The sequence below is a fragment of the Phaenicophaeus curvirostris genome, chromosome 4 (genome assembly GCF_032191515.1).
Source record: "Phaenicophaeus curvirostris isolate KB17595 chromosome 4, BPBGC_Pcur_1.0, whole genome shotgun sequence".
In the NCBI taxonomy this organism is placed as follows: domain Eukaryota; kingdom Metazoa; phylum Chordata; class Aves; order Cuculiformes; family Cuculidae; genus Phaenicophaeus; species Phaenicophaeus curvirostris.
The window spans coordinates 13916069-13943583 of NC_091395.1; the positions used below are offsets into that span (position 1 = coordinate 13916069).

The 27515-nt window shown below is 39.0% G+C and overlaps 1 protein-coding gene across 8 annotated transcripts in view; it reads left to right on the forward strand.

Moving 5' to 3' along the window:
* The window catches only part of GAB1 (GRB2 associated binding protein 1), a 101029-nt gene that overhangs the window by 23105 nt on the left and 50409 nt on the right, over window positions 1–27515 (forward strand). Inside the window, exon 1 of one of the 8 annotated variants that reach the window (XM_069855303.1) lies at window positions 25102–25188. The exons of the other annotated variants lie outside the window; for them this stretch is intronic. The gene's annotated coding sequence lies outside the window, so the exon portion shown is untranslated. Of the gene's footprint in view, window positions 1–25101; window positions 25189–27515 lie in introns of those variants that run through there. 8 annotated transcript variants of the gene reach the window in all.

Sequence of the window (27515 nt, forward strand, 5' to 3'; positions counted from 1 at the left end):
TGAGACAAATAACTTGATGGATTCCACTTCAGACTTACTGATGTGTTGTGAATCTCTCAGTTAAAATCTGTAGGTAGCTCGGTAGCCGTGGCAGAAAAATACCTGGGCTCCTGGCAGAGGTGCCCTTTCCTGTGTCTCTGCCTTCAGGCTGCACTGGAGTTTTGAATGAGAGTGGGAGCAAGTGGAGCAGGAGCATCAGAGCAGGTCTTGGCAGCTTAGGATATTATAGACGTTTTTTGTTACAAGTACATTAAAGGCTGGTTGCGAAATACGACTTGGTGACAGACCAGTGAATTGTTAATCCAGGATGGGGCTAGAATTTCAAATTTCTGAACTTTTGGCATGGAGGCAAGGGTGGGGTTTTGGAAGGAATTTCGTTAGTTGGATCGTGATATAGAATGCAAAGACTTCTAGCTGAGTAACTAAAAAAATGACTTGGAAGAACTTCTCTGTTGAACTTATTACTTGACTCAGAAGCCTTCATTAGCGAATATTCCTGCTCAGGCCTGATGCATGGAAGCAGAATTTCCTTTTTTGTTATGTGTTTTTGGGGTTTTTTGCAATGCTGAAATGTGAAACCTTTCCTGTTGGCGTGCTGGCTGGCTTAACTACTTCTTCGGTAGACTCATCCTTTCTGTCTGTGTAGGAAGAGGAGACATCCACTCCTCTGCTGTTTGCGGAGACCTTGTGAGGTGTAATTTTCTGAAGAAAAAAAGACAAAAAGACTTTTTTTTTTTGTGCTTTTTATTCCACAGATGTGATGCGAGTCTGTGTATAGGACCCACAGAATGATAACAGAATGTTGGGAGAAAAATCTTTTATTAATTGTTCTTTCTGTTTTGTTCCTTTTGTATGTTCTTGGCTGCCTGTGATATTCTGCAGTTGGGAATTGCAAGGCTTATAAGAGAATGCCTTAGTCTTGGAAATTGTCTTGTATGAGGAATCAGCAAAACCCTTCAGGCCAACCTCTTTCCCTGTGTCTGTCTGTCCCCGCCCCCCCAAAAGAAAAAAAAGTAGTTGTAGAAGAAGACTGTGGGCTGGTGAATGCTTGCTGGCCCAAATGCTGTGTGAATGACAGATGCACTGTTTAACATGTGGCTGCAAACCACCCCAAGGACCACTTCACTTGTCCCCTGGGCTACAATAGCGGAGCCTCGGAAGTGTGGTTCTGGAGCTTTTTGAGGTGCCCAGATAGGCTTGGTGGTGGTCCAGTAAAGCATACTTTCATATTCCTAATTAATCTTTACTCTGCATTGAATCCAAGCATAAATTTCAACGTTCACGTTATTACGCTGTAAGTTTCTCTCAGCCTTCAAAGAAAAAGCCATTCCAAGTTAAAAGTACTAATGCAGAGGCATGCAGAAGTGTGTACAAACTTGCAATGTGTGTGTGTGTGCCTCTGTAGCTCTTCTGACTTAAACTAATGCTGTCTCCCTTAGTCAAGCATCCAAAACTTGGAGGAAACCTGGAGTGAAAGGTCTTCAATTAAAAATAACTGGAGAGCTCCCATTTGAAATCCCTACACTATATTGTCAAATGGGATAAGCAAGAGTTATCAAAGGTCTTCCACATTATGTTGTAGGTGTTGCCACTGTTGCTGAGGAACTCAGGACATCTTACAATTCTTTGTTTGGCCTCTAAGTATAGAAAGTTGGAGAGTAGCTGACCTGCAGCAGCAAAAAGTCTGTGCTCGAGAGGAGAGGTGGTTTACTGGGAGCTTTAGAAGTGAACCAACACCCAGTGAAAAGGGAGTTGTGGGAATAATTTGCACCTAAGAAAAAACAAAAAAATCCAAAAGGAGTAGGGAAACTTCATGATATTAGAGCCTCTTCCATCTGCGTAAGCAAGGTCACTAAATTCACACTTGACTTCCACAGAGCTTTCAATTGGTGTGGGCAGTTGTAGCCTTATAATCCAGAAACTACTGAAGAAAAACTTTATTTTATCGCAGTTTTTCTTTTTTTTTTTTCTTGCCTGTGTCTTCACAGTTTATTTCTTCAGAGGAAGATCAGATGGTCTTTCAGTGTTCCGGCAAAACTGTACTGCTTAACCATGTCTTGATGCATAATGTAATCATCTTGATTGCTTTTAATAAGGCATTCAGACCGACAGGTGCTGTCAGCTGGGCTGAACCTGTTCTCTTGGGGAATTACAGGAATACTTTCTCTTGGATCACAGCGCCTGATGGTAACAGGGTTGTGTTTTTTTCAGGGCTAAATCTATGTCTCCAGGGTAAATCACCTTGCAGGGGAAAGCCGAAGCAAGTTGTTGAAAAGTTGCTAGGTTCTTGGTCTTCTCCTACTTCTGCAGTGAGGAGGGGAAGGGCTGAAGGGAGTTAAGGCGCTCTGTGTCTCATGTAACAGACGACACAGCTGCACCGGTGGATGACAGGGGTAAGTGATGCTGGGTACACAGCTTGCTGTGTTACTCAGGTGGAGAAGCCAAGGTGGATGGAGTGGCAGCCTTGAAGCTGTGCTGCTAGGTCTTCCTTCTTGAATGTTAGTTGTGCGTGGCTCGTTATGGATTAATCACTGCAAAAATGGTACTAAGTTGTAACAGCTTTAAAAGCTGTTCTGTTTACTTTGCAAATTGCAGTGCCAGTTTGCATTAAGAGACAGGGTTTTCCTTTTTGAGTGTTTTGTTCTTGAAAGGCTTTATTGACAGTATGAGGTGTGAAAATAACACATGAATGTGGCTGTACTTTTTTTTTCTTCCTCATCTGAATGTGGTAGCATATCAGCTTTAATATGAATACGATGTCATTAACATACCAGCTGGTTGAATGTGGGATGAGTTAATGTTATGCATTCTTGATTAATTGTGAAATAGACAGGTTTGGGTAAGATTTTCAGTTTTCTAATTGGTAGGTGCTGATCCTAGAAGATACAGGTGCTTCGGTTTCTCCTTCATTACAAGAAAGTGTTAAAAAAAGCTCAAAAGCACAGACCCATGTGGGCTCATTAGTAATCTGCAAGTGACATAGGTAAGAAATTACATTTAGCATTTTCATGTATTTGCTTGCTTAAATGTACTATTATAACTTAAGCAATCAGAAATCTTTCTTTTACCAGTAATGTGTCTGTTTTAAAGCTTCTGTGGCAAGATGCTTTGCTGCAGCCTGAATGAGTTAAAAATGTCGAGAAGCTGTTATATATATACTGGGGGAAAAATTCTGATATAATGAAGTACTTGTGAAGTGTCCTTAGGGAAAAAAAAGCTCTCTGTGTGGGAGAGTGAGGAAAGATTAAAACTGAGACAGTCAGTAATCCCCATCCTCTCTTTTTTAAGAAAGACGGCTTTCCAAGCAACAGTGGAGAGAAGAATAAGTATCACTAATTAGGGAGACTTAAAGAATATTGTTCAAAACAAGACTAATAATTCACCTCTTCAAGCGGATTCTGCACTGCACGTGAATTTATCTTACTTAAAATATAGTTATTGGTTTCTTATTGTTATGTCTACTCTTCCTTTTTTTCCTTCTCCCCTCTTTTTTCTGTAGCAAACTTTTTGGCGAGGCTATTGATGCAAATTTGACCTTTAAGTTTTTGACTGAACAGCTCGCCTATCAGGAAATAGCTCAGAATGTGCAAGATAATTTATTGCAGGAATTTAGTGCATTTTATCAGTCTTTGAAATGTTCAAGACCTGTTTAAAATGTTTAATTTTACCCTTTACCATGAAGAAGTTCTGCTTGTCAAGTGTCCATGGGAAGCGCTGGATCATGTGTCTGGTTTACCGTGATGCACTTACGGTGGCAAGGCTGAGGAGGCTTGGTCTGGTTGCCATGTAAACCCCTTTCTGTTTGAACAGTGACAGCCACCCAGCAGCGAGGGGCATGTCTGTCTGTCTGTCTGTCTGGTTTTGTTCTGAACCAAACTGTGGCCCGTGTTAGGTGGCACAGCAGGTGCCGGCATCGATAACGCTCCAGTGCTGGCCCCACGTGAGCAAGCAGGTTTCTTGCTCAGTTGCCTCCTGGCAGCAAGGATGGGGGGGTGGGTGCACTGAGCAAAGGGTGCAACCCGCTCCATTTTCTTTCCCTGTCCCCTGCCTGTTGCTTCTGTGGCCGTATTAATATGGAGCAGTTGAAGTCACTCAGTTGGCTGTGGGCCAGCCTCAGCTGCATGTGCAGCTTCTGTGAAGACCACTCTGATGAGCAGAGCGGTGATGCGAGTCAGAGATAAGAGAGAGGCAGCGCCAAGGGAAAGGTATGTCTTGTCTTTCTGTCCTCTTGTCTTCAGCATATCCAAATCCTTCTTGTGTGTTTGACGCTTCCTTTCTTCTCCTTACTACCCTCCCTTTCTGTCCCACTGGGATAATTTTACTTTCTTTCTGGTTAGACACACCGACGCTGCTTTGTAAGCTAATGGTCTGCCTCCATTAAGTCATTAAGCAACTGTGTTTCATTGATGAAAGTTTTGTTCAGCAGACTTGGCGCTTAAGGTCAGTAGACTCTCTTCATGTAACAAAAAGGCAGGTGTGCAAGCCATACAAGCCATATTTTCTAATGCTGTAGCAGAAGCTCCTTTGTACATCACAGCTACTGGTGCAATAAATAAAAGCAGCAGCCGAATTCATCTTGAACATTTCTGTGTTTACCTTTTCTTTTGGAACATGTCAGGCTTTTGCCGTCAAGCTTTTTGCCTAAAATATTTTGGAGGTTACTAAAAAATCGTGTGAAAACCGAAGTAATCTTGACAGGCATTGTGTGTCATAATTCATTAAACCCATTTCACAAGCCTAGAACTTGGTATTTCTTTTTACTTGTAATCTTGATGACTTTTTACTTGGATGTAAAGAGACTTCAAACATGCAGTGAAACACTAAGTGGATTTACTACAGTGTTTAATATGCTTTCCCTTAAAACAATGTTGGTCAACTTTTAGAGAAAGCAGTTCCTCATAATCTTTTTATGAGCTCTCCTCATGAGCTATAATAATAAAAGGGAGAATGTTTGAAAACATACCACAGAAAGCTAACGAAAAAAACCCAGTGGGTTGTGCTTCCTTAGAACATTTAGCTTGGAGGGAAAAAAAATCCTGTTGGGGGTTTGCTAACCACCTGGATTCTCATAAATATCTGAAAAGCCAAATAAACAATTGAAATACAGGCTTTGCTAATAAAGTTACTTTTTTAAACTCCTGTGGTACTGCTGTTATTTGTGTTTGTGTCTAAATCTGTGACTGCAAGTTTACCAAGACTGTTGCAAAACATTTTGGTTTTTCCTACTGCGTTAGATAGATGTATCTGGCAAGTGACTAACTCCTTGGTTTTTAAGAAAAACCCTGAGACAGACAAAGAGAAGAGAGGAAGGAAAGTGTGTTTGGGAGAGGTCCTTCTCACTGTCTCTCTCCCTGTGAAGAACAGACTTTTTTCTCCCTTACTCAGCATCTGTCTTAAAGAAACTCATGTGAGATAGTACATTGTCCAGAGATACCTGGTGTTCGCTCCTGTAGTGACGAAAGGTAGAATTAGTCTTGGCTGTGATGTCCCAGGTGCTGGTATTCTCCTGCTGAAAATAAACTTAACTATTGCACTGTATCAGCTTTTAGGGGTAATTGTGCTGACTTGGCTTTAAAGGACGAGTTTTGCTCTGACTATGCCTTCAAATTAACCCAACAAATTATGTAGAAGAAACACTCATGCATAAGGTTGTGGGGGCTTTTCTAGTGTGTTCTTGATTATTTGGTGTTTGTTTTACTGTAGACTTATGGACATGTGCTTTTGGACTGGGATCTGAGGTATTACTTGATTTGTGTAATTTTCTCTATCTTACATACGCAGTTTTCACCTGTAACAGCTTTTTTCCCTGTAAAGCTTGAATCAACATTTTTCCCCTAGCTGCATTTCACTCTCCAGCTAAAAGCGTAGGAGAATAAATTTAAGAACTATTTTCTGAGTAGTGGTCTCTTAACAGCCTGTATGGAATATAACTAGGCTTTCTTATTCAGGTATCAGGATAGTAATGCAAAATGGGAATATATGTAGTGAGAAGTGAAGTAGTTTCCAGTTGCTTATTTCATCGTGACTTAATCGGTCTTTCTGTATGCTCAATAAAAAGAAACGCAGAGTATTAAATGGCAAAACAGAGGGGATCGAGGAGATGGCAAGGCATTTCACCTTCTCAGTCTGTCAAGCCAGATAGTGTAAAAGTAAGTGTTTGAGCTCTCTTGTGGGTTTAAGTATTTTCTGTGTGCATGCTTCTCCTTGTATATGTATTTTTTATAATAATTCTTTGGTATAACAGCTGTATGCCTTGTGCTTTATTACAAGTAGTCTATATACTCTTGGCATAAATACCAACTTCATGGCTTCATTCCAAATGGATTTGTCATCCACAAAAATTTCTGTTTATGCTTTACTCTTATCTGTACTTCTTAGGTTAATTATTTGTAACTTTCGGATTATAATTTTCTATTGAAACACATAACTCTTCTCGTTCTTTCATGATCTAAAGACAAAGGTGTTGGTGCTTTATCTTCAGGAACGAATGCTTTCTCCTCAAATTGACTTCTTTCAGTTGTTTGATCTACAAACTTCGTTTTATTCAATTAAGAGTATGACAGTGACAAGATGGGAGATGGCCTCTGTCTTCCCTGATGCATCACTAATAAACAAGATAAATGTGTGTTTCCTGACGATTGAAATTAGTCTAGTGACAAATGCCTTGACTGCTGAGATGTATCTATCCAAATGCAAGAGTTGTTACAGTCTGGACTCTGTTTCACCCTTTGTTGTCACTGTTGATATTCCACACGTGCAAACCCAGAGCCGATATGGCAGCTGGAGTTTTGCCTAGTGATTTTTTTTTTATATCTTTTTATATCTTCTTGGAGCTACTGCTGTTTGTGTTGGGCTGCTAAATGTCTGAAAACGGACCAAGTCCGTGTTAAAAGCAGTGGTCTATAACCAAAATTTTGGAATTCAGTGTGGGTAAGATGTCTCTGAAACCACCATGCTACTTCTGGGTCTGCAGGTGATGGCAAGCATAGTCTTGCCTTCAGAGGATATTTCAGGAAAATTCTTTGCATGTAATGCAAAAGGGAAAGAAAAGTGTGTAAAGCAGTTGAATATTTTTGCACGTGTTGCCCCAGTGAAGAGCCATCTAAACTTTACCTGATGTACAAAACTTGCTCAAATTAGAGATGCTTCTCTTTGGGTAATCCATTTGTAGAGCTGCTGGTTGTGCTGTGCAGAAGGGGAGGGAGGTTCTGAAAACTCAAATGGCAAAAAAGACTTTTTTTTTACTTATGTGGTTAATCCAGGCCCTTTTTATCCTAACAAGAGATGTTTTCTGTGCTTACTATAATACAAAGTTAAAGATCCTCTTTTTTATGTGGCTTAATTTTTAACTCCTTGAACCTAGTCTTGGTTTTCTCAAGGCCAAGATTGTAACTGGAAACAATGAGTATGGTGCTGTACTGTCGCTAACATATAAGCCTTGTAGTAAGCCTCAGCAGCATTGGGTCAGTGTAATTCTGCTTATTTTGATTAGTTCTTCACCATTATTAGAGGTCACTCCACCTTTCTTCACCCGAGACTGTTTTCTTCATTTAAAGTCTTTGTCTGTTATCTTTCAGTCTGAGGAAAACAGTTGTTCTTATTAACATGACAACGAGATTATTTTGATTTCATTCTTTGGAAAGAATTAAAATTTCTTTCTAACAAGATATAACTGTGAAAACGTACGATTAAACACTAAATACTTTTTTTTGCATTGCAATTTTAGCTGGGCCTTTGAAAAAAAGCAAATTCAATTCCGTCTACATGAGCTTTAGTCTGTGAAATTTACTCTCATCTTCTTTTTGGAGTAGTTGGGACAGTGTGATCAATTTTCTACAACTTAAGATTTTAATAAGAATACTAGTAGTAATGAGGGGATAATGAGTTGAGGCAGTTGCCAAAAGTAGCAATCAGTTTCTTCTGTAAATGCCAGCCACAGTACACCAAGAGTCATAGTCCAAAAGAAACATATCAGTAACAGTTTAAAATCACAGCACCACATCTTGATGGCATCTTTTGTTTTCTTAATGGAAGAAGTGTCATCAGCATCTTATTGGACTAATCTTATTCACCCATTTCTGCAAATTAGTAGTGGAAGGCTTCCAAGATTCCTTTGTTGACTTGGAGATGTGGGACACAGCTTATTCTCAAGCTCTTTCATTTGAAGCTTCTTCATTAGAGATAATGCAAAAGCATCGTTAATGACAGTATTTATTATAATAGTGTATAGTCTGGAGCTGCATCAAATAGTGATTTGTTACTCAATTCTGCTGAATAATTAGGCTGCTCCAGTAATCACTCTGTCCATGGTTATACAGCTATAATTTGGTCCTTCCTTGGACACAAGATGCCTTAGATGATACCGATCATCACCCTGTTTCTTGACTCTTACTTCTCAAAACAATTCAACTGTTGAATATTTTCTCGACCATACCAGGAAATAGGACATAAAGAGTTCAGCCATTCTATCTTGCAGGGTCTGTAAAGTTGAGGCAACGTTTTCTTCTTTATTTTCCTTTACAGGAGATATATGTTCTCTCTAAGCAAGATTAACCTTGGCTTGTATGAGTCTGTAATGGTAAAACTTACTCTGCAGAATTTAGCCACGTCTTTTTCTATACACGCCCAATCATTACTAGGGTTTTGTTCAGTTTACACAATTATCTTATGTAGATAAAACAAATTACTTTTTATAAGTATAATTTAATAAGCATTTACACAATATGGTTTAGCTTAGATGACCCTTAATCACTTGTGATTCAACTTCTTGCATGAGGGAATTTGACAGCACATATTTTATGGAAAACACAGAAATGAAACTTTAAAGCTAGAGTGAATGTTAGCACAACTGCATAAATCAGACAACCATGCATTGAGCAAGGCTAGGAGGGCAGTTGATTGCAGGAAGTCTAAAAATACTTTGCCTAAGTTCATTGCCTCATACACAGATGAAGTGGCTGGAAACTCAAATGTATGCTTCTTAATGTCCTACAGCTTGCAATTCCAGGATTTGGAACAGAGAGCCCCTATAGAAAATGCAGTGAAGATTTGAAATTGCATTTAGAATAATGTGCTTAGGGAGTCAACTGTCTCACCCTGAGCAAAGTTACTGCAGTTTCTACTTCCCCTTGTAAACATCTGGGATTGTGATAATTCTCTAGATCACCACGGAAAAACAACAGGATGCCAGACTTGCAGGAAATCCATTGTTGTTCTCCCTCTTCTTTCAAAATACATGTCTGCGAGTGTGTGTGCACTCATGCACAGCTGTCAGGAGATTGCTGAAGGGTGAGCAAGAGTTGTTTATGACCTTAAGAGGTGCCTCTGATCAAGTATAAATAAATACGACTGGCTTTCCCTTTCAAGACAGAAACACGAAGTATCCACAATAGAGCTGCATGCAGTCTATACAGAGAGCTTTCCTACAGGTGGCCTCTGAAAACCGCGGCCCTAGAGGTGTGTTCAGAAATGTATAAAGGCAGGTGAGGTATGTGCTGCAGTGCATCTCCCTCCAGAGCAGGAGGGGTCACAAAGCTGGTCTGCTGTCGGCAGGGCTTTGCACAAATACTCTTGCTAACGCTAAGTTATTTCATCAGGTCTTTCTTGGGGCCAATTAATCACTTTTCCCTCTCTTTGTAGGTCTGTTTCTTCCATGATACTTTGCACCTGGAACAGCTTACCATTACATGTGTCTTGTCTCTTGTTTCATGCGTGCACTTTTGTACTTCTCTCTTTTCCACAAAACCCACTGTACCACATAAAATATTTTATGCGCTTTTAATCAAGTTAAATTTATGAGACTGTTCCATCTTGATTTTTTTTTTCACGATAAATTCATACCATCAAATCTTATGTAGCTTCAATTCATATGTTAATGAGTGATTATTTGGTAGTCTTGGAACAATGGTTGAAAACACTGTCTTACCAAATGTCGGTAACTTACAATTGTAAAATCATGTTGTTTCTGATGTATGCATACCATATCTCTGTATGTAATAATGGATAACAGGAATTAGGGGTAGGAGGCAGAGTCCAAAAGAAGATGTTATCCTTTATTTTGAGACCTGAATCTGCACTACAGAGATTAGAAGATATCACAGGTTGCTTATTAGCAAGATCTCAGGTCTCGGGTTCATTCTGCTAGAGCTCTAGTGCCTCTGAAGACTTGTCTAGGCCAGCTTTTTATTTTGACTATTAGTAAGACAACGCCCTGGAGCTTGTTACTCTTCAGATGCTCTGTCCCCCGATAATGATTGTTCACTGCTCGCCTGTCTGAGGGAGCTGGTCGGGGAATAATATCAGTAGAAGTGATCAGCCTTCCTTGCTCTGAGCTGTTTGAATACCGTGCGTTTATCAGCCTGTATGTATGCGCGTGTGTATCTTGTCTAGTGCTGTTCGTTTTGGTTTTTCAGTGTACTAGACAGGAACTGCAAGGGCAGGCTGAGATACGCCTTTTCACAGACGTGGTCTTGGCGTTGCCGTACAGCATATATGTTGAGGTTTGTGGTTCTCAACTATATCCATTGTAAATCCTGTAGGTGAGGTTTGAAAGCATGCTGGCCTAAGGAGCACCTGCACTTTCCCAGGACAGACTCTTTTAAATATGCAAAACTACAAAAACACCCAAACAACCCCAGTCCCGTACGTAATGTGGTCAAATGTCCATCTCCAGAAGCATTTTCTCATCTTTAAAGTTTTCTGTGGGTGTAAGTTCTAGTGCAGCTTCACACTCTGCTTCATCATAATGGAGTCAGAAAGAAATTACTGTCAGGTGGGAAGATGTTTCTTAAAACCTTCTTTCAACATTTGTGCCTCTTGCAACGCCTTGGTTAGAAGTGTGGAGCAATCTGTAAGTTCTGACAAACAAGAAATGTGTCAGAAATACCATGTTTTTATAACCCAAAATGACATGTTGGACATCAAGCATTATTATGGTCTCATATACAAAACTTGAGGTAATGATTTCTTGATATATGACAGTAATTGGAAAACTTTTTAATTATTTTTAAAATTGCAGTTCACAAATCTGTTTCCTGCTCATCCTGTACACCAAATCAATTTCTTCCTGTCTTTCACTCTTTTCCATTCACTGGTTCTTTCTGTATTTGTGCAATTTTAACATGATTGTAGAATATCTTGGACTAGGAAATGTATTTTGGGAACTAGGAGGACAATAAAACTAAGCAAATTCCGGAATTGCATGAATTTGTTACTTAGTTTCTATATAAAAGAAGACAATTTCTTTGTTTAGTGTTAGTCTATTTTGAATGATACATCACCTGCACATGTGAATTCTTACGTACTACTCTTCCCCATCGTGCTTCCCCATTCCAGATTCTCAAGAAAAAATGAGCAGAAATGTAATTACTTGATGTGCCCAATAATTTTTCTTTATTTTTCTCAGGAAAGATATTTTTCTTTTCCCTTTTTTATCCTTTGAGAACTGTTGGTGATTCACTGCTGTTTAACCATTATGAACAAGTACTTGAATATCTGTATGATGCTCAGACTGCGTTTAGTCAGCAATATGGTGTTCTTATTTGAGAGTGTGTGCCTTTCTGTGTGAATAACAAAACCAGTTGTGGGAAAATAATGGTACCACTGATAAATGAATGACAGAACCCAATAAAGCCTGCACTCTACTATTTGAAATGAATTCTTGCACCCTAATGCAGCTTCCCCAGGCTTTATATGACTCTCCTGCCTGGGCTTGGAATTACTTTAATCTAAATGATTGTTTTATAAAACATCAAACAAGCACTAAGCAAACTTGGGATGCACAGTAAAACAAAATTCATACGAAAGTTTATGTATTTTTGGTATTTTTTCCACATAGAGTGCAACTCAGACTTTTTTGACTATTCATTTGATTAGTATTTTGGATTCCTATGGAAACTAACATAAGAACATCAGGAATCTTATTACAGATAGACCAACCAATGAATTTCAAAGTTTTAGATTGCCTAACATCTCCCATTATAGTATTGTCTTAGTTAAATCATGTTTTAACTGGTTATGCTAATGACTTTTTGTCCTGGATATCTGTTGTAAGCTGACTGTGAGAAAAGGAGTGAAAATGAGATAATTAAGGGTTTGTTTGCAGAAAATGTCCTTCTCTGTCCTTTCTCCCCTGTTGTTGTTATTTTTCAGTAACAAGGCTGAGAGACCCTTAGAGGCATTCAAGTATTTTTACAGGAACTTTTTTTTGGGCAGGGAGGAGGGGTGGGCAGGAACATCTTGGTTTCAGAAGGCTGTTAGCAGACTTTTGTAATATTGTTCAAATCTGGAAAGAATATTAAGTTGCTGGCTGGGACAGAATTAAATATTTATGTCTATAAAAGGTGAAGAAATTTAAAACCAGGTACTTCTGCATTGCAAGTGTTGCATACTTACAGATACTGCTGCTCTTTCTAGATAGATTGCAGTGCTATGGTAATGGCAGAATAATAATGCTGATTTATTGTCAATATTTGATACTTTAGAAGTAGTAAAATGTTGTTAGAGATTTTTTCCTAATCATATTTTTTTCAGAAGCTAAGTCAAATACATTTTCCCTCCCCTCCCCTCCCCTGTCTCCCCTCCTCTCTCTTGTCTCCTTTTTGTTAGTATGATTATTTTGAGGGAATAGTGGAAGAAGCAATGCTGATTTGCATATAGAGTTTTGATTTTGTGCTTTTTTTTTAAACTGTATTAACACTCTAACCTCTAAATGAGGAGAGATCAGGTTGTGTAGAAGCTTGTCTACCAGTCTTACAGTTTCAGTTGTATTCCCTGTTTGCAGTGTCTCACAGACCATTCAAAATTGCTTCATAAACAAAGTGATTTTATTGTTTCCATAAAGCCCTTGCTCAGTAGATGCTGCTTCAAATGGGAAGGGATTTAAAGATCTTTGCTTATGAAGATTGTTGGTTTGTGCATTTGTGGATTTAACAAAACACAAACCCCGATGAGTTCAAAACAGTCAACAAATACAGTGTTTTACAGTTGCTAGATTATTTATATATTCTCAGAATTACTAAGGTTGGAAGGACTTTTGGAGACGCACTCCCACTCCCTATCTCAGAGCAATCGCAAGTTGCTCAGGACCATGTCCACTTGGGTTTTGAGGACCTCCAAGGATGGAGACCTCTCTGGGTAACCTTCTGCAGTGTTCAGTCATCCTCACAGTAGAAAGGCTTTTCTTATAGAATCATGCAGTAGTTTGGGTTGGAGGAGACCTTAAAGATCATCTAGTTCCTAGCCCCCTGTCATGGGCAGGGGCAAATTATGTTTAAATAGAATTTCGTCTGTTTGTGCCCATTGCCTCTTGTTCTCTTACTGGGCACAACTAGGAAGAGTCAGACTCCATTGTCTTTGCTTCCACCTGACAGGTATTTATTACATGGATAAGATCCTTTTCTTCTGTAGGTTAAACAATCCCAGCTGTCTCAGCTTCTCCTCATATAAAAAATGCTGCAACCCCGTAATTATCTCTCCAGCCTTTCCCTGGACCTTTTCCAGCACATCCATGTCTCTTGCAGAGCCCAGAGCTGGACCCAGATCTACAAATGTGTTTCATCACACTGAACAGAGAGGAAGAATCACCTCTCTTGATATGCTCGCAATGCTCTGCCTAGTTCAGCCCAGGAAGCTGTTGGCTGCTTTGACCATGAGGGCACATTGTTGGCTTACAATCAGTTTGTCTACCATGTCCTTCCTTATGAAGCTGCTGGCTGTCCAGCTGGCTGTCTCCCAGCGTGCACTGGTGCCTGTTGTTATTCCTCCCAGGTGTAGGATTTTGTATTTCCTTCTGTTGAACTTCATGAAGTTTTCATTTGCCCCTTTTTTCAGCCTGTTGAAGTCTATCTGAGTGCCAGCAACAGCCGTCTGGTGTATCAATCGCTCCTCTGTTTTATATAATTTGCAAACTTCTGAGGGTTCACTCTGCCCCGTCATTAGTGAAGATACCTAGTAGTATTGGCTCCAGTATTGATGCCTGGGGTACGCCACTAGGAACTGACCTTCACCTGGACTTCATAGGGCTGATTGCAAGCCCCTGAGCCTGGAAGTTCAGCCGCTCTGCAGTCCACCTTTCTGTCCACTTATCTAGCCCATATTTCACTGGATTTGTCTATGGATATGGTTTGGGAGACAGTGCTGAACGTGTCTAAGAATTCCTGAAATAAAAACAATTAAAATTCGCTGCTCGCCTATAATCCACTAGGCTAGTGGATTTTTATCAGGGTGGTCAGGCATGATTTTCCTTTCATAAATCTGTGCTGACTGATCTTGATTGTAGTCTTGCCTTTCATTTGTTTGGGAGTTAGAGAAATCAAAAATGTTAACTCACTATAAGAGTAACCAAGTCTGTGTGAAAGAATCCCGATGACCCAGTTTTGTATTCTGTTTTGGAGAATTAGTACACATTTTGGTAGCAGGGGTCCGTTATTTCTGGTTTTTTATTTGAAATGGAGAGCTATTTGCCTGCACTTGCGATGTGCAAAGATGTTACACTATGAAAATATGAAGTTATTAAGCTGCTTGCATGGAGTACGTTTGTGGAGATGCGGAGGCGAAAATGTAGGTGGTTTTTAAAATAGGATGTGTTTTATCTGGAACATCAGATGCCACAAGCTTACCTTTTGGTATCTGCGCTCTGAAGAAAAGAATTGCTCAGCAAGGCAAGAATCCAGAGTCAGATCCTGGCTTCAGTTGGACCAACTGAGTCCGTGGCTTTCAAGGCAATTAATTTGGGATAATAAGATCAAAAGACTTTTTTTCCTGAGATTGCCATGCTGGTTTTCCCCTTTTGCATTCCCATTTTAAATGAGTATCCTGGCAGTGGGTTAAAATGCTTTCAGAAGTGTTTGGGGATGCTTGGTCCAGCAAAATGGGCTGATAATCAGCAGAAAGGTTGTAAAGGCCTAAAGCTGCTTCAAATTAGTGGTGTCTGTTTGGGATTTATTGTTTTGTCTTTTTGGTTGGGTTTTTTATGTTCAGATTCTTGCTTTTTACAGGTTGTGCCAAGTTTTAAGCGGTTCTGTGTATTTCCAACCGAAATATGACAAGATTTTAGCATTATGTACTCATCTGGTCTCCTTTGTTTAATTTCCCTTCACATTACTGAAAGCAGATAATGGTTAAAGGCTGCACTAGAGAAGGTATATTGGATTAGGAAGACCTGTTCTGGAGTCCCCAAATCTAGATATGTGTAGCCTTTAAAAAAATAACATCACATTGTTAATTATGTGTTAATATCTGTGCTTACACTTGCCTTAGTTTCCTTGCATTGACTGAAGGTGTGTGTTGAAATTCCGGTAGGACTAATATTTTCAAGTGCTTTGGGACAAGTGTAGGAGGTAAAGCTGGTGTGATAACGTAGTGCTAATTTAACAAGTGTGTCTTAGATTTTGGCCCATGATTCTTGGGCTGCTTTGGGCAAGCTGCTTAATCTCTCTTGTATGAAATGCTGATACTGGAGGGGCTTGTTTTGTTTGTCTTTCAAGCTGTGTAATGTTACTAGCTTTTTTTTTTTTTTTTTAAACTGTGTGTATAACTGTATCCCTATATTACCTGGGAAGGCATCTCAACTCAGGGCTATTTTTTTCCCATACAACCTAAGAATAAAATATAGGCTAAGTTTAGTTTCAATATTCAGATTTTCTCACTAGCCTCATCAGTCAAATAGAACAAGTTTTATTTCTACATGTGTTATATTACTTTGAGTTTGGATACTTCTTGCTTTGGTAAATGAATAGCATTAATTACTATAACATTTTTATATTGGTAACAGTAAAACAGCCAGTGTGCTGTGCTTTTTGAGCTCCACTTGATGATAACTGGAGAAGCTCGTGTTTCAGACAAGGGAGCTGCTGATGCTCTGTGAAGCCTTATGATATTTCCGTGTGAAATTTATTAACTGTAAATGTGCAAATTGGTATATGTAAACTTCACCTTCTGCACAAGGGAGCTTTGCTATGATTAAGGATGGAAGGTCTGTAAAATCTAAAAAATGGAACGTGGCTGGATGGAAGTGACACTAATTTTAGGATTGGAGCTAGCAATGCTTTATCTACGTGGTTCACAATTTCTTTTTATCCTGTGAAGTAGAAACTCTTCATGGTTTTATTTTCTGTGCGTGGCAGTCATCTAGCTGTGGGAGTGATAGCAGAGTAAGCCGATTAGCATGATTGATACTGCATGTCAGGGGACTGGCATAATGGGCTGCCGTTGAGACTGCATTGTGAAACCACACATGGATGAGGTAATCTCATTAGATGATTAAAACCTTCATTGAGTCTACCAGATTGCGGAGCTTTCAGTTGTATTGCTGTTGGGAACTGATGCTAAATAAGTGTAGTGCTCTCTTTGGAGTGTTTCTGAAAGGGAGATCTTGCTGGGTTTTTCTCCTGGATAAAATTCACAGCAGCTGGAGGCTTATGAACGATGTTCCATCTTTCTGTGTTTTAAAGTAAGATTCTGGATGATGATGTCATTTTCTTTTAAAGTCAGTGTCAGGCTTGTGCTAGTTTAGTTTTATCATGCTTTGCTCTTCATTGTGAAATTCTGTAGTATTAATGTTAAAAGGGCATGTGTCTGCTTTGTGTAACTTCTGATGTCCCTGCAACAAAGGGGAATATCACAGTGCATATCACAGTTCTGGTTTTTATAAAGCAACTGTTTTTCCTGAAGATTGGCTTTGTCTTGACCTAGGATGAGATATATTGTGAGGGGCATTCCTTACCCTCTTCTCTGTCCTGTTTAGAAATAGTGGCAGGCAGCACATGCTCATAGTGGTGGTATATAGAAATCCTATTTGACTTGGTAATATGTTACTTGGTTTAAGAAGCTCATTGAAAAACATTGTATTTCAAGTGATAAGTAGTGTACTTGCCTACTGGTATACTTGAGCTTTGTTTTTGCTAGAAAGCTAAAAATGGAAAACAAACGTTTCTAATTCTGTGAGTCTGGTCTTACTGTATTTAATGCAAAGGTTACTGGAACAGAGTTTTGGAAGGTCAAGACTATTCTGAGACTGGCAGTAATGACTGTTGCAGTATAGTTGGGTTTTTCTGTATTAAAGTGTAGCCCAGTTAATCTGCTGGGGGAGGGAGACACAGGGCAAACAAAGAGAAGAAACATTTCTAACTTCTGTTGTGTGTTGTGAGCAGTTAGTCCATTTGTGTTGCGTAGAGAAAGGACTGTCTGACTTTAATAAGCATGTATGCACATCCAGAGAGATAAAAGCGTGGATACTCTATTGTTTTTTCAAGGGAACTCCAGCAATGTGATATCTTCTGAACTCTGTTGTCAAATGTGATCTATTTATTCAGCAGTTCTGCAAGGAAGTGATCTTTGTCTAAGACCTGTTTAGGATCTGGTGTCAAAAAACCCCCCAACACCCTCCCCTGCCTCAAAAAAACCCCAAACAAAACAAACCAAAAACACCCAAAACAACCAACACCCACCCGCTCCCCTCAAAAATCCCAAACTCTCCAAAAACTTGAGACAACCCACCACCAAAATCCACAACAAGAAGAACCTGTTCCAGTATGTGAAGAAGTGGGGAAATATGCAAATATACAGGAGAATGTTTTTATGTGTGTTTTGACAAAAGATAAAAATACAAACTTGCTCTAATTACTAAGAGGTTATAGGCAGCAGTATTCTGTGAAATGCTGTCAACAGAGGAAGAACACACCAAGTTTTCAGATTTAATTTGCCTCGTTTAATAAGAGTGACATAACTTGTTGATAGGAGACATCATCTTGTGTGCTTCATTTTAAAATTCAGTGTTATACTGGCTATTAGTGATACTCAAATAAGAGGCAGGCTAATAATTTATATGCAAAATGATACTGTTTCATCAAATGCTAAATGCTGAAGAAAATAAAAATTGGCAGGCATTAAGAATTTGTTTATTGTGTCCCCGTCCCCCTCCATGGGCCATTCACAAACTGTTACTTTTATGTAGTCATCTTTCTTTATAGTGGACCGAGGTGAATTACTTGACTATTAGAATATCTGTTATATATAGGAATGGAAATGTTTTCCATGTCAACTTTAACTTGTTCTCCAAGTATGCTGGCTGAGTTGAAGTATCTCAAGATCCCCTGTCTGGAGACCTTCCTCAAGTTCTGATGTTGCACTGGGATGTTTGAGGGTACTCAGTTAATGGCACTGCTTTGCAGTTACTTTTTACTTTACGCCCAGAGCAAGGCTTTGGTATGCAGCTGTATTTTGCTGGCAAAGGACCTGTTCCTCTGAACACAACTTAAAATTATGGAGTATTTCCCTTGAAACAAGGAAAGTGTTTTGATTATGAAAGTAGAAACCTCCTTTGTGGGTATGACTGCAACCCAGCTTACCTTTTCCAGAGCATCTGCCATGAATGGAGGAGAGCAAATCATAAATGAGAATTCTCACAAGGCCCTTTTCAAAGGCAATGAGTTCCTGGCTTTATTTCTTCATGTGTTTGTGGTTTGGTTGGTTTGTTTTTTTTTTTTTTCTCCTTACTGCATGTTGGGCCCACTTGGAAAATGAACTCACAGGGATGATATCTTGTCCCTGTTGGCTGTTGGAACAGATAAGTGACTTCAGGTTCATCAAGACAGTGTAAGCTAGGGAGATTAATCCATGATTGTATTTGCTACTATTAGTTAATTGTATTTTGTTTCTTACTTTAAAGTTGCTTTTTTCCGCTTACATAGGCTGATCATAGTATCTGAAGAATTAATCATCTCTGTTGGTTCACACATAATTACTTTCAACTCTGTATCTGTAAACTGAGCACCCTGGTAAACAACTGTAAATAGCCTGTTTCAAAACACCTCTCCTTTGGTTTGAAATCAGGAAAAAAAAAAAAAAAGTTTACTTTTTTAAATGTCATTTTTTTATAGAAATGTTGGGTAGAATGAAGAACTGGGGTCAAGTGCCTGAGCTGTTGCAGAAGAAAAGGGGATAAGGTTGAGCCCTTCTCCTCAGAGACCAAGCGGGAGAGCTAGGCTACCTAGAAAGTATATTTTGTCCTTCTTAGGTCATGAAAAGAACAAGTGGTTTTCTCGACTAAGAAAAATTTTGCAGATAGTCACTTGTGCTTTGTACGCTAATTTTCCTTTCCCTTTAAGAAATCTATATCCTGTGTTTCTTTATTTCTTTTGCCTTGAGCTGAGCATGAAACATGTTGATTGAAACTGCTTGATCTGTCTGTCTCTGTATGGAATGTTCAGGAGTTACTTTGCTGAATACAAAACAACTTTGGTGGTTTTTTTTTTTTAAGAGACCTTCTACATTTCTTAAAATAGCATGTTCACAACATATTTTGCTCCAGTGTTTTTCTGTGTTGTTTTCTTCCTTCTCACCCTTGCTCCCTCTCCATAACACCCTAGTGGGTGAACCTGAGCAGCAGTTCATGTTCTACCTCTTCACTGTTTCTTTTATAATGTTTGTGGAGCTGGCTGGCCTGCCTCCAACAGGGCATGACTGTGTTTATAAATCTAGCCTAACAATAGTATCATAACACCAATTTGTTTAACCTGGGCTGGAAATAACAGTCTAAATACTGTGAATCAAAGAGAAAGCAGTCATTTGTGTATGCTTTTCTACCCTGTCAGTTCATTTCTGTTGTGTCTGATAAAATCTCTGAAACTTCTCTTATGTCCTGTGGGAATTTTATCCATTCTGTCAATATGATATGATACCGCTTTTAAATGCTCAGGGAAGTTCAGCTATAGCTTTTCCTCCAAGCAGTACTACATGCTGTCATTACCTTGCTCAGGTAGAAAGTGTTTAATTTCTATGTCTAGTTCAAGCACACGTTATTGCAGAAAATAATCTATCCCTACTGCTGCGGGGAGGGCATTCATAATGCAGCAAACTATTAAACTGTTCACCTCTGCTTCTGTTGCAGCATTGGAGCAGAGTTATGAGAGGTGGAAAGCACACAATATGGATAATATTTATTCCTAACAAATGCATTGATCAGCATATTTTGGTTAAGGTGCCAGGATTTGGTATAAGTGTTCTTTATTGTTACTTTGATTCAGTCACTTTGATCAACAGCTTTGATCACCAACATAACTTTCCTTTGGATTGAAACAGTTTGGATAGTGTCCATCACCAGCTCATGTGAGCAGTCCTAGCAGTATTTAGACACTTAACATGCCATGGGGCCTCGTGTTTCAAAGTTTATACTTTCTGGAAGAAAAAGCAAGCAATGCATGGTTTTGAGCCAAAGTGAACTGATTAAATTTAAACACTCTTGCTTTATCATCCTGTCCTCAAAATCTTGTGATCTTCACTGTGCAGTGATAAATGAGTAATTTTGCTTCAGTAAAATCTGAGTTGACTTGCCCAGTCTCCCGAAATCTATCTTATTTTCTCTGAAAAACTTTATAATGGAGAGTAAGATCTGGCATGTCAGCCTGTTATCAAAAATGAGAGTGTATTTGTTTCCATATCGCTCAGTCTTTGGCCTCCCCGCCTATCGAGAAAAATGAGAGCTGTCAAATCATGTAGTAGCTGCAGTGAAGTGGCACCTGCCTGATAGGAAGCTGACTGCAGCAGTACAAATAATGTGACGTTAGTAGGTGTCTTGTCTTTGCAGTCAGTGACAGTGAAGATTATAATCATTCTACATCAGCGGTTTCAAAAATTATGGTTTGACATTGTTGTTATTGGTTTACCAGTTCTGCTGTCACGATTCAGGTTGTAATAGGCAGCTTCAGCTCTGCAGCTTTCTAGAAGGCTTGTAGCAGAGGCAAACCCAACGTGTTCCAATGTGAAGGTTAGCTGAGGATTGCTTAGAGTGGCTATTTAACTTTTCTTCTGTATTTTTGTTAGCCCTTTGGGTCTGGTAGTTGACAGGCAGTGGAAGTAGGGGAGCCATCCATTTGGAGACCTCAATATGTGCCTCACGTCCTCTGTAAGAGCTGACGTTGGATGTAAAAGTGTGCTCCTCTGCCAAATCTCACCCAGGTGAAACAAAACACCGTGGCCTCTCATGTCAGAGCTGCTGGCTGTGCAGGTGAGCTGGAGGGAGATGTGCTCAGAGAATCTGGTGAGTGGCATCTGGCCGGGCTAGTAGCATCCCTCTCACCTTGCTGTACCCCACAGACAAGTGAATCCTTGTCACACAATGTAATACAGGTTGCAATAGAATCTCCTAGGGGAGGAAGGACTTTGGATGCCACTTTAAGTGGTGGGGAAAATGAGAAGCTTCCATTTTTTGCTTGAAGTTTAATAAGTTGTTATAGTGGCATTTTTTTTCATATCTGTATTTAAAATCAAACTAAATCAGTGTGGGTCTTACTGGGTTCATATAAATGGTGCTCTCATACATATTTTTAAGAGCTGGAAAATTTTGTAGAAGATATTAAATCCTGTTTCTGATTTCACTCCTTTTTCTGTTGCCTCAAAGCTCACCCCATTTTAAGGATATAACAATGATCATCTTTAGAAGTAGAAAACACTTTTTCAGTGTCATTATGATATAATACTGAAATATAATCAGTGTTGTAGCAAATCTGGCAGTCATTATTAAATAGTTCCAGAATGAAAAGGGTTAAATTACAAGTTCAGACAAAGTATCTGCTGAGCTAGGATGTTTTGCCCATTTGAGGTTACCAGCTATTAAAAATGTTTTCAAACTGGTACATGTGTACCTTTATAATGCTGTTAGATGACAAACAAAATGGAGAAAAACATGTTTTCCCCTTTTCGGTTACATTGTTCCTGAAGTGCTGGCAGTAGTAAGAGTTTCCAGTTAGTAAACAAAGTGGATGCTGTTTGGATGTATAGAGAGCCAATAAATTAAGTAATAACATGTCCAGTTTTAGAGTTTCTTTGCTGCCTCTAAGTTAAAAACTAAACATTTTTATAGTAAGTGAAACTACTTGCGAAACTCTCATAAAACGGTGCAAAAAACAGTTGGATAAAGTGGTGCTTGCTTTCCTTGTCAAAGACCAAAACTTAAAAATGTGAGGTGCTTTGCAAGCAGATATGGTAAAGGTACTGTAACACTGGGATCTGCTCTAAACTACATAATAAATAATAAAAATCTGATGGGCTAGAAGTTCTTATAGCAGTGTTGGTGGTTTAATGATAAATTATTTTGTTTAATTTATTTTTAATGTTTTCCTCTGCTCTGTGATGTGATATCATACAAATAGAGAAATGAACAATTTCACTGAGCATCAGCTAACTAATTGTTCACTTTTTATCGAGTCCACAGAGGAGGAGAGGAATAGTTTGTGTCAAGATTGGAAATTCTAGGCAGTTTTTATTTTCCAAGATCCTCTGTTACTTATCAGAAGGATGCTGTTATTAAAAAGAACAACAGCAAAAAAACCCCAAATGCACAGCCTTCTAAAGGATAAATGCTTGTAAGAAGAAATCTTTCTCAGCACTAAAAGGTGGAGATTAATGGTGATATTTAAAATGTCTTGAGTTTCTGGTCATTTCCTAGATTACAAATGTGATCTTAAAGGGCTTTTTGCCTCATCTTGTTCTTTATTCAAAGAAATGCATGGCATGAAAATTGCATTTTTAATGTATTTAATGTTGAAAGGATACCATTTATCCTTAGATGATACCAAAGATGTTTGTATTCATCATCTGCCCAGATGCATAAAGTATCATGCTTTAGACGAAGCCTTAGATGTGTGATGCTTTAACTGAGCTAAATGTGAAGTGCTGGCCATTTGGTAAACTAAATGCCCTTTGTCTGTGAGGTGGTGAGATGTAGGGAGCTGTTCAGCTGGGAGCTGCAGCACAGCTGTGGTGGCTGGCCTTGGGAATCAGGGCTCAGGAACAAGTTCCTTCTTTCATTATACAGCTACATAAAGATATTTTTCTGTGTTCACTTACTTTTTGTCATATGATACTTGCAGCAAAAGAGCATTAGTAAAAATAAGAGCTGTGAAGTAGGATTTCTCCCAGCAATACTTGAAGGAAATGCTTTGTTTTTAAAGAAAATGGCATAAACCATCCTATCTTTTTCACTTATTTAAACTAAACATGCAAACTTAATTCAAGGTGAGCCTGGGAAGTTACACAACTATATCTGCCACCTTCTAGTTATTTTGTTTTCTTCTGTGTCCCCCCTCCCCCCAAGTATGCTAAAACCTTACTTTTTTTTTTTTTTTTTTTTTTAAATGAAGGTTTCATGGACCCTGGGGGTTGGCCATTAATTTTAGGCCATTGTGTGAAAGCTAGCTACTTAAAAATAGTCGTGGAGCCAACCTTGCTTCCTCTCAGGGTTTATCAGTTGGAAGCATCTTCTTTTTATCCTATGTGCAAGCAGAGGCCTCTCTAGATTGATGATTTGATCTGTATAATGGAAAATCTAGGCAGGATATCCTTTCTCTGTTATTCCTTGGTGTGATGGCATCAGGTTGTGTCTTAAAATGGGGGAAGGGAAAAGGAGGATCCTATTAGCAGACAAAGTGGTTTCAAGGGACTCTTAAACTGCAGGCTTACAGAGAAGCTCATATTTACTCTCCATGTGGAACCATTTGTGCTCCAAGCTACTATTACAACATGTCAGTGGTGGCTTTTGCTGCTATGCTTGAAAGCTTTCGCGTGTGCAATATGGACATCTCGTGTTTGGAAGTTGTTGTGGATACTGTGCTGAAATGCATCATGAGGGGCTTCTCTGTAGTTATTTTGAGCACTTGCAGACCTTAATGAAATACTGCATTGACAAGCTAGATCCAATCTTATCCTGCAGAAATGCAATGTCTGATCTTCCCTGGCCAAGAAAAAGATATTTCTGTTGTAATTCCATGATAAAATGCCACAAAACTCTAGCAGCGCCTGACGTGCAATAGAGGTACAGTGAGCACTTGATAAATTGTGTGCATGGGATAACAAACATACTCAAAATTATATTGGAACCTTTTGGCATTCTTGTAACTCTTCCACTGTAATCCTCCTAGCCAGGAATTCTGCTTGGCATTTGCAAGGCAGAAGTTATTACCAGCTTTTGTGATTGTGGAAGAACCTTTAGTTTAGCCATCCTGTGTTCAGGGCAAGGAGTCTGTGTAAAAACGAGACTGACTCTTTATCTTGCCTCCCTTCCCTTCTCCAGAAAACATACTGTAGCTCTTATATTAGAGATGAGTCTCTCTGAGTTAGTTCATTCTGCTCTTATCATTGTGACCCATATGCGTTGTGGTGAAACCACAAAGGAGGAACCTGAGGGCTTTGGGGAGGGATGACAGAGACAGGACGTGGTTGTGGGTTCACAAAATAATAATCAGCTGATACTTGGGGTGCAAGACAAAAAGCATTAAAGCAAATAAAAATAAATGCTTTAATTGCCTGCCTGGACTTTGGAATCTGTAACCCTCAGGTGTTCATGCCAAGATGTTAGTACAATTTAAAGCCTATGTGTTCTTTTCTTCTTGGTAATGAAGACATCTATGGAGTCACTGCTTGGGCTTTCCTGGGAGAAGACACTCCTACACCACAAAGCACACCTCAGCTACTCAGAAGTAGCAAAGGTCCTTTTTGCTTTAGCAAATTGTTTGGTGATTTTACATCACCGTATTTTTTTCACAGCTTTAACTGCAATGTTTAAAGGCACGGCGGGGTCCACTTCACTTATGGTTGGACTTGATGATCTGGTGGGTCTCTTCCAACCTGGTGATTCTATGATTCATGCCATATTATTTTATTATTACACTTACTGGTGATCTAAAAGCTCAGATAAATAAAAAAATTTGAAAAAAGAGAAGACATAATGTGGTAAGCAATTTCCACTTACACAGTTGGACAATTCAGTTCTTTGTTTAGCATCGCCCTAATTACTATGACTTAAATGCGGAATCTCAAGATATGCAAGAACTTGTACCTCTGTGCTCTTAATAGTGTTTTGCACAGTTTGTAGCCTTATTCAACCTAGGATCTCTAATAGAAGTTATAAGTCTATGCAGATAGTAGATTTTAAGCAACTGTTGAAAAACCAAAGCAAGGGAAGGTTTTCAAAACTTAAGCCCACCCCTCATCTATTAAATCATCCAAAATCTTACAATTGCTGTTATTTTCAGTCCATTGTGTCTGCTTCCTGTTGGTCAAAGGTTATGAGGACAGGGTGGTGTAGAGTGAGGTGGGAAGCCGGCAGGAAAAAGAAAGCTTTGCTTACTTTAGGGTAGACACAACTACAGAAATGGCCAGGACATTGCTTAAATTTTCTGAAGACTTGAAGAGGTAAACTGGAAAAAACTTGTTCTTGATGTTGCTTGCTTTTCTGCTTTGTAACTTAAGTATATGGAGAATGAATTGGAGTAAGTAAACAGGGGCTTCCTTAAAGAATGTTATCTTTTTGCTTGAAAAATGGTTTTTTGTTACTCAATAAGAGGTGTAGCTTTTGGTTTGATTTCCAGGTAAATTCTGTTTCTGAAGCACAAGCCTAAATCTTCACCTGTTTCTTTACTTGTATCAGTAACTCAAAAAAAAAAAAAAAAGTATAAAATAAAACTTTTATGCCATGAAATGCAAGTAGAAGCTCTGTGGTGTATTGCTTCAGTATGTTATAGGCATACGTGGGCATGCGTAGGTGTGGTAATACAGCCCTCTAAAACACTTAGTTTATCTTAATATTTGTATCATTATTCAAGAACCATCTGTAATTTCTTGGCTGTTACAACTCTAGTGCGAGCACTTCAGTTTTGTCAACAGGGAGGCTTGGAGCGAGCTGCTGTGAGCAGCCGCTGGCTGAGCAGGGCTTGGTCCTGGCGCCCAGGTTCCTCACGCAGGGCAGCGCAGCCTTTGTGGTAAGTAATTGTGGCAACGCCGTTTGAGGGATTTGGTTTCAGAACATATCTTGATTCAGAAGATTGGTCTGGGGTGTGAGAGAACGGATAAATTAATTGGTTGTGGTGGTTAAACTCTACAAAGCTGTTGCTCCTAATAATGTATGGCATGAGGGTTCTAGGAAACAGTAGGAAACTGAGTTGGTGAGAGCAAAAGGAGTGTTTTGTAAGCTAATCAAAGTAATTATACTGAAGCATCTTAATTCTCAGGTATGCTGGTATGTAGTTAAATTTGCTATTGGTATGTAGCTTGGTTTTAAATTTCTTAACTATTTTGTTACTAGTAGCAAGATATTTAAATCTAAAAATATATTGTTTTCAGTGTTGGCAAAACAATATTTTTGTTATGATAGAAACTCCATTTAATTAGCCTAGGAAAAGCAATTTATCATAAACTCTTGCAAAGAATTTTTACTTTGTGTTTGTTTATTTTGAAATTATTTGTTCCCTGGAGTTCTTTAAGTCAGTTCTGTTCAGAAAAAAATCCCTCTGCTTAGCCTAGTTAGTAGATATTCTTGGTCATGTAAAGGACGGGTGTCTACATTGGACACAATACTGACTTTTACCTTGGCTTTTGCTTTTCTTAGCAGCTCTTCCTGCCATATCTGTACGCTTGGTCCATGCACATTGCAGATCTGATGATTTGTAATGGAAAAGCTAATTATTTTGGTCCTAAAATGTAAACACTGAGCATGCTTTTCCTGATTAATCCCCTTTCCTAGAATAAAGAAAGTACCTCACAGTATTTAAAAGCACTGTGTTGATTCTCTCTGTAATACCTTGTCAGAACAATAGATTTTCTTTAGCTTTCCTTTTTCTGTGCCTGAGTGAAGTGGCTTGAGTAAGTTGGTCCTTTCATTGCTGTAATAGCAGCTGATTCAATTACAAAAGAGCCTCCTGCTTTGGTCTACGGATGCTTGATTTACAAAAATGTCAGCTAGTGTACAGCCTTGCTATCAGACGGAATGGGTAAGGATGGAGCATCAACATGTCCTAAATTTAATTTGTAGACATTACTTAAAACATTGTCTGAATTTCCCTTTGGAGACTTTTCCATGTGTGTTGATCGATGTGTAGGAGCATTTTCATTATGCATACAATTAGTAGGTTAAACCAGGGTAGTTAATTGGGAGGCAATTTGTACAAATAATGGGGTATCTTTGCACAATCCTCCTTTAATTCATTGCTAAATCCCCATTAATTCATCATTCCCTATTGATGTTGGAGAAACTGCTGCTTCTCTAGCTCAGATCCTCTTTCTTTTATGGGTAGTACAAACCACAGTATTTAAGCCTATGAATGTTTTGTTGAAGAGATGATGTGCAGAATGCCTGGCCTCCGTCATCTCTAGCAATCTGTTTTGTATGGAGTGTGACCATGCTTGAGTAATAAAGACATGAAGCAGTGAAGCTTGCGTCGTATGGTTGTTGAAACTGCAGTGTCCTTTCGAAGGATCCAAAATAGTGTCAGGAAATGCATATTTTATGTTGTTCTAGTGTCTGCCTTTTCCTTGTGTATAAGCCTTTCACAGATGATGAAGAGAGATATCTATACAGACAAGTAAGAAGTAGGGGGGAGGGAAACTGTGAATCTGTGCAAAATATTACAAAAAGCACTGGGCTTTTGATCTAGAAGAACAGGCCTTTTTTTTCACACTTTGTTACAAACACCACTTCACAATGACTGTCCTTCTAGGAAATGAGAAGCTAATAAACAAAAATA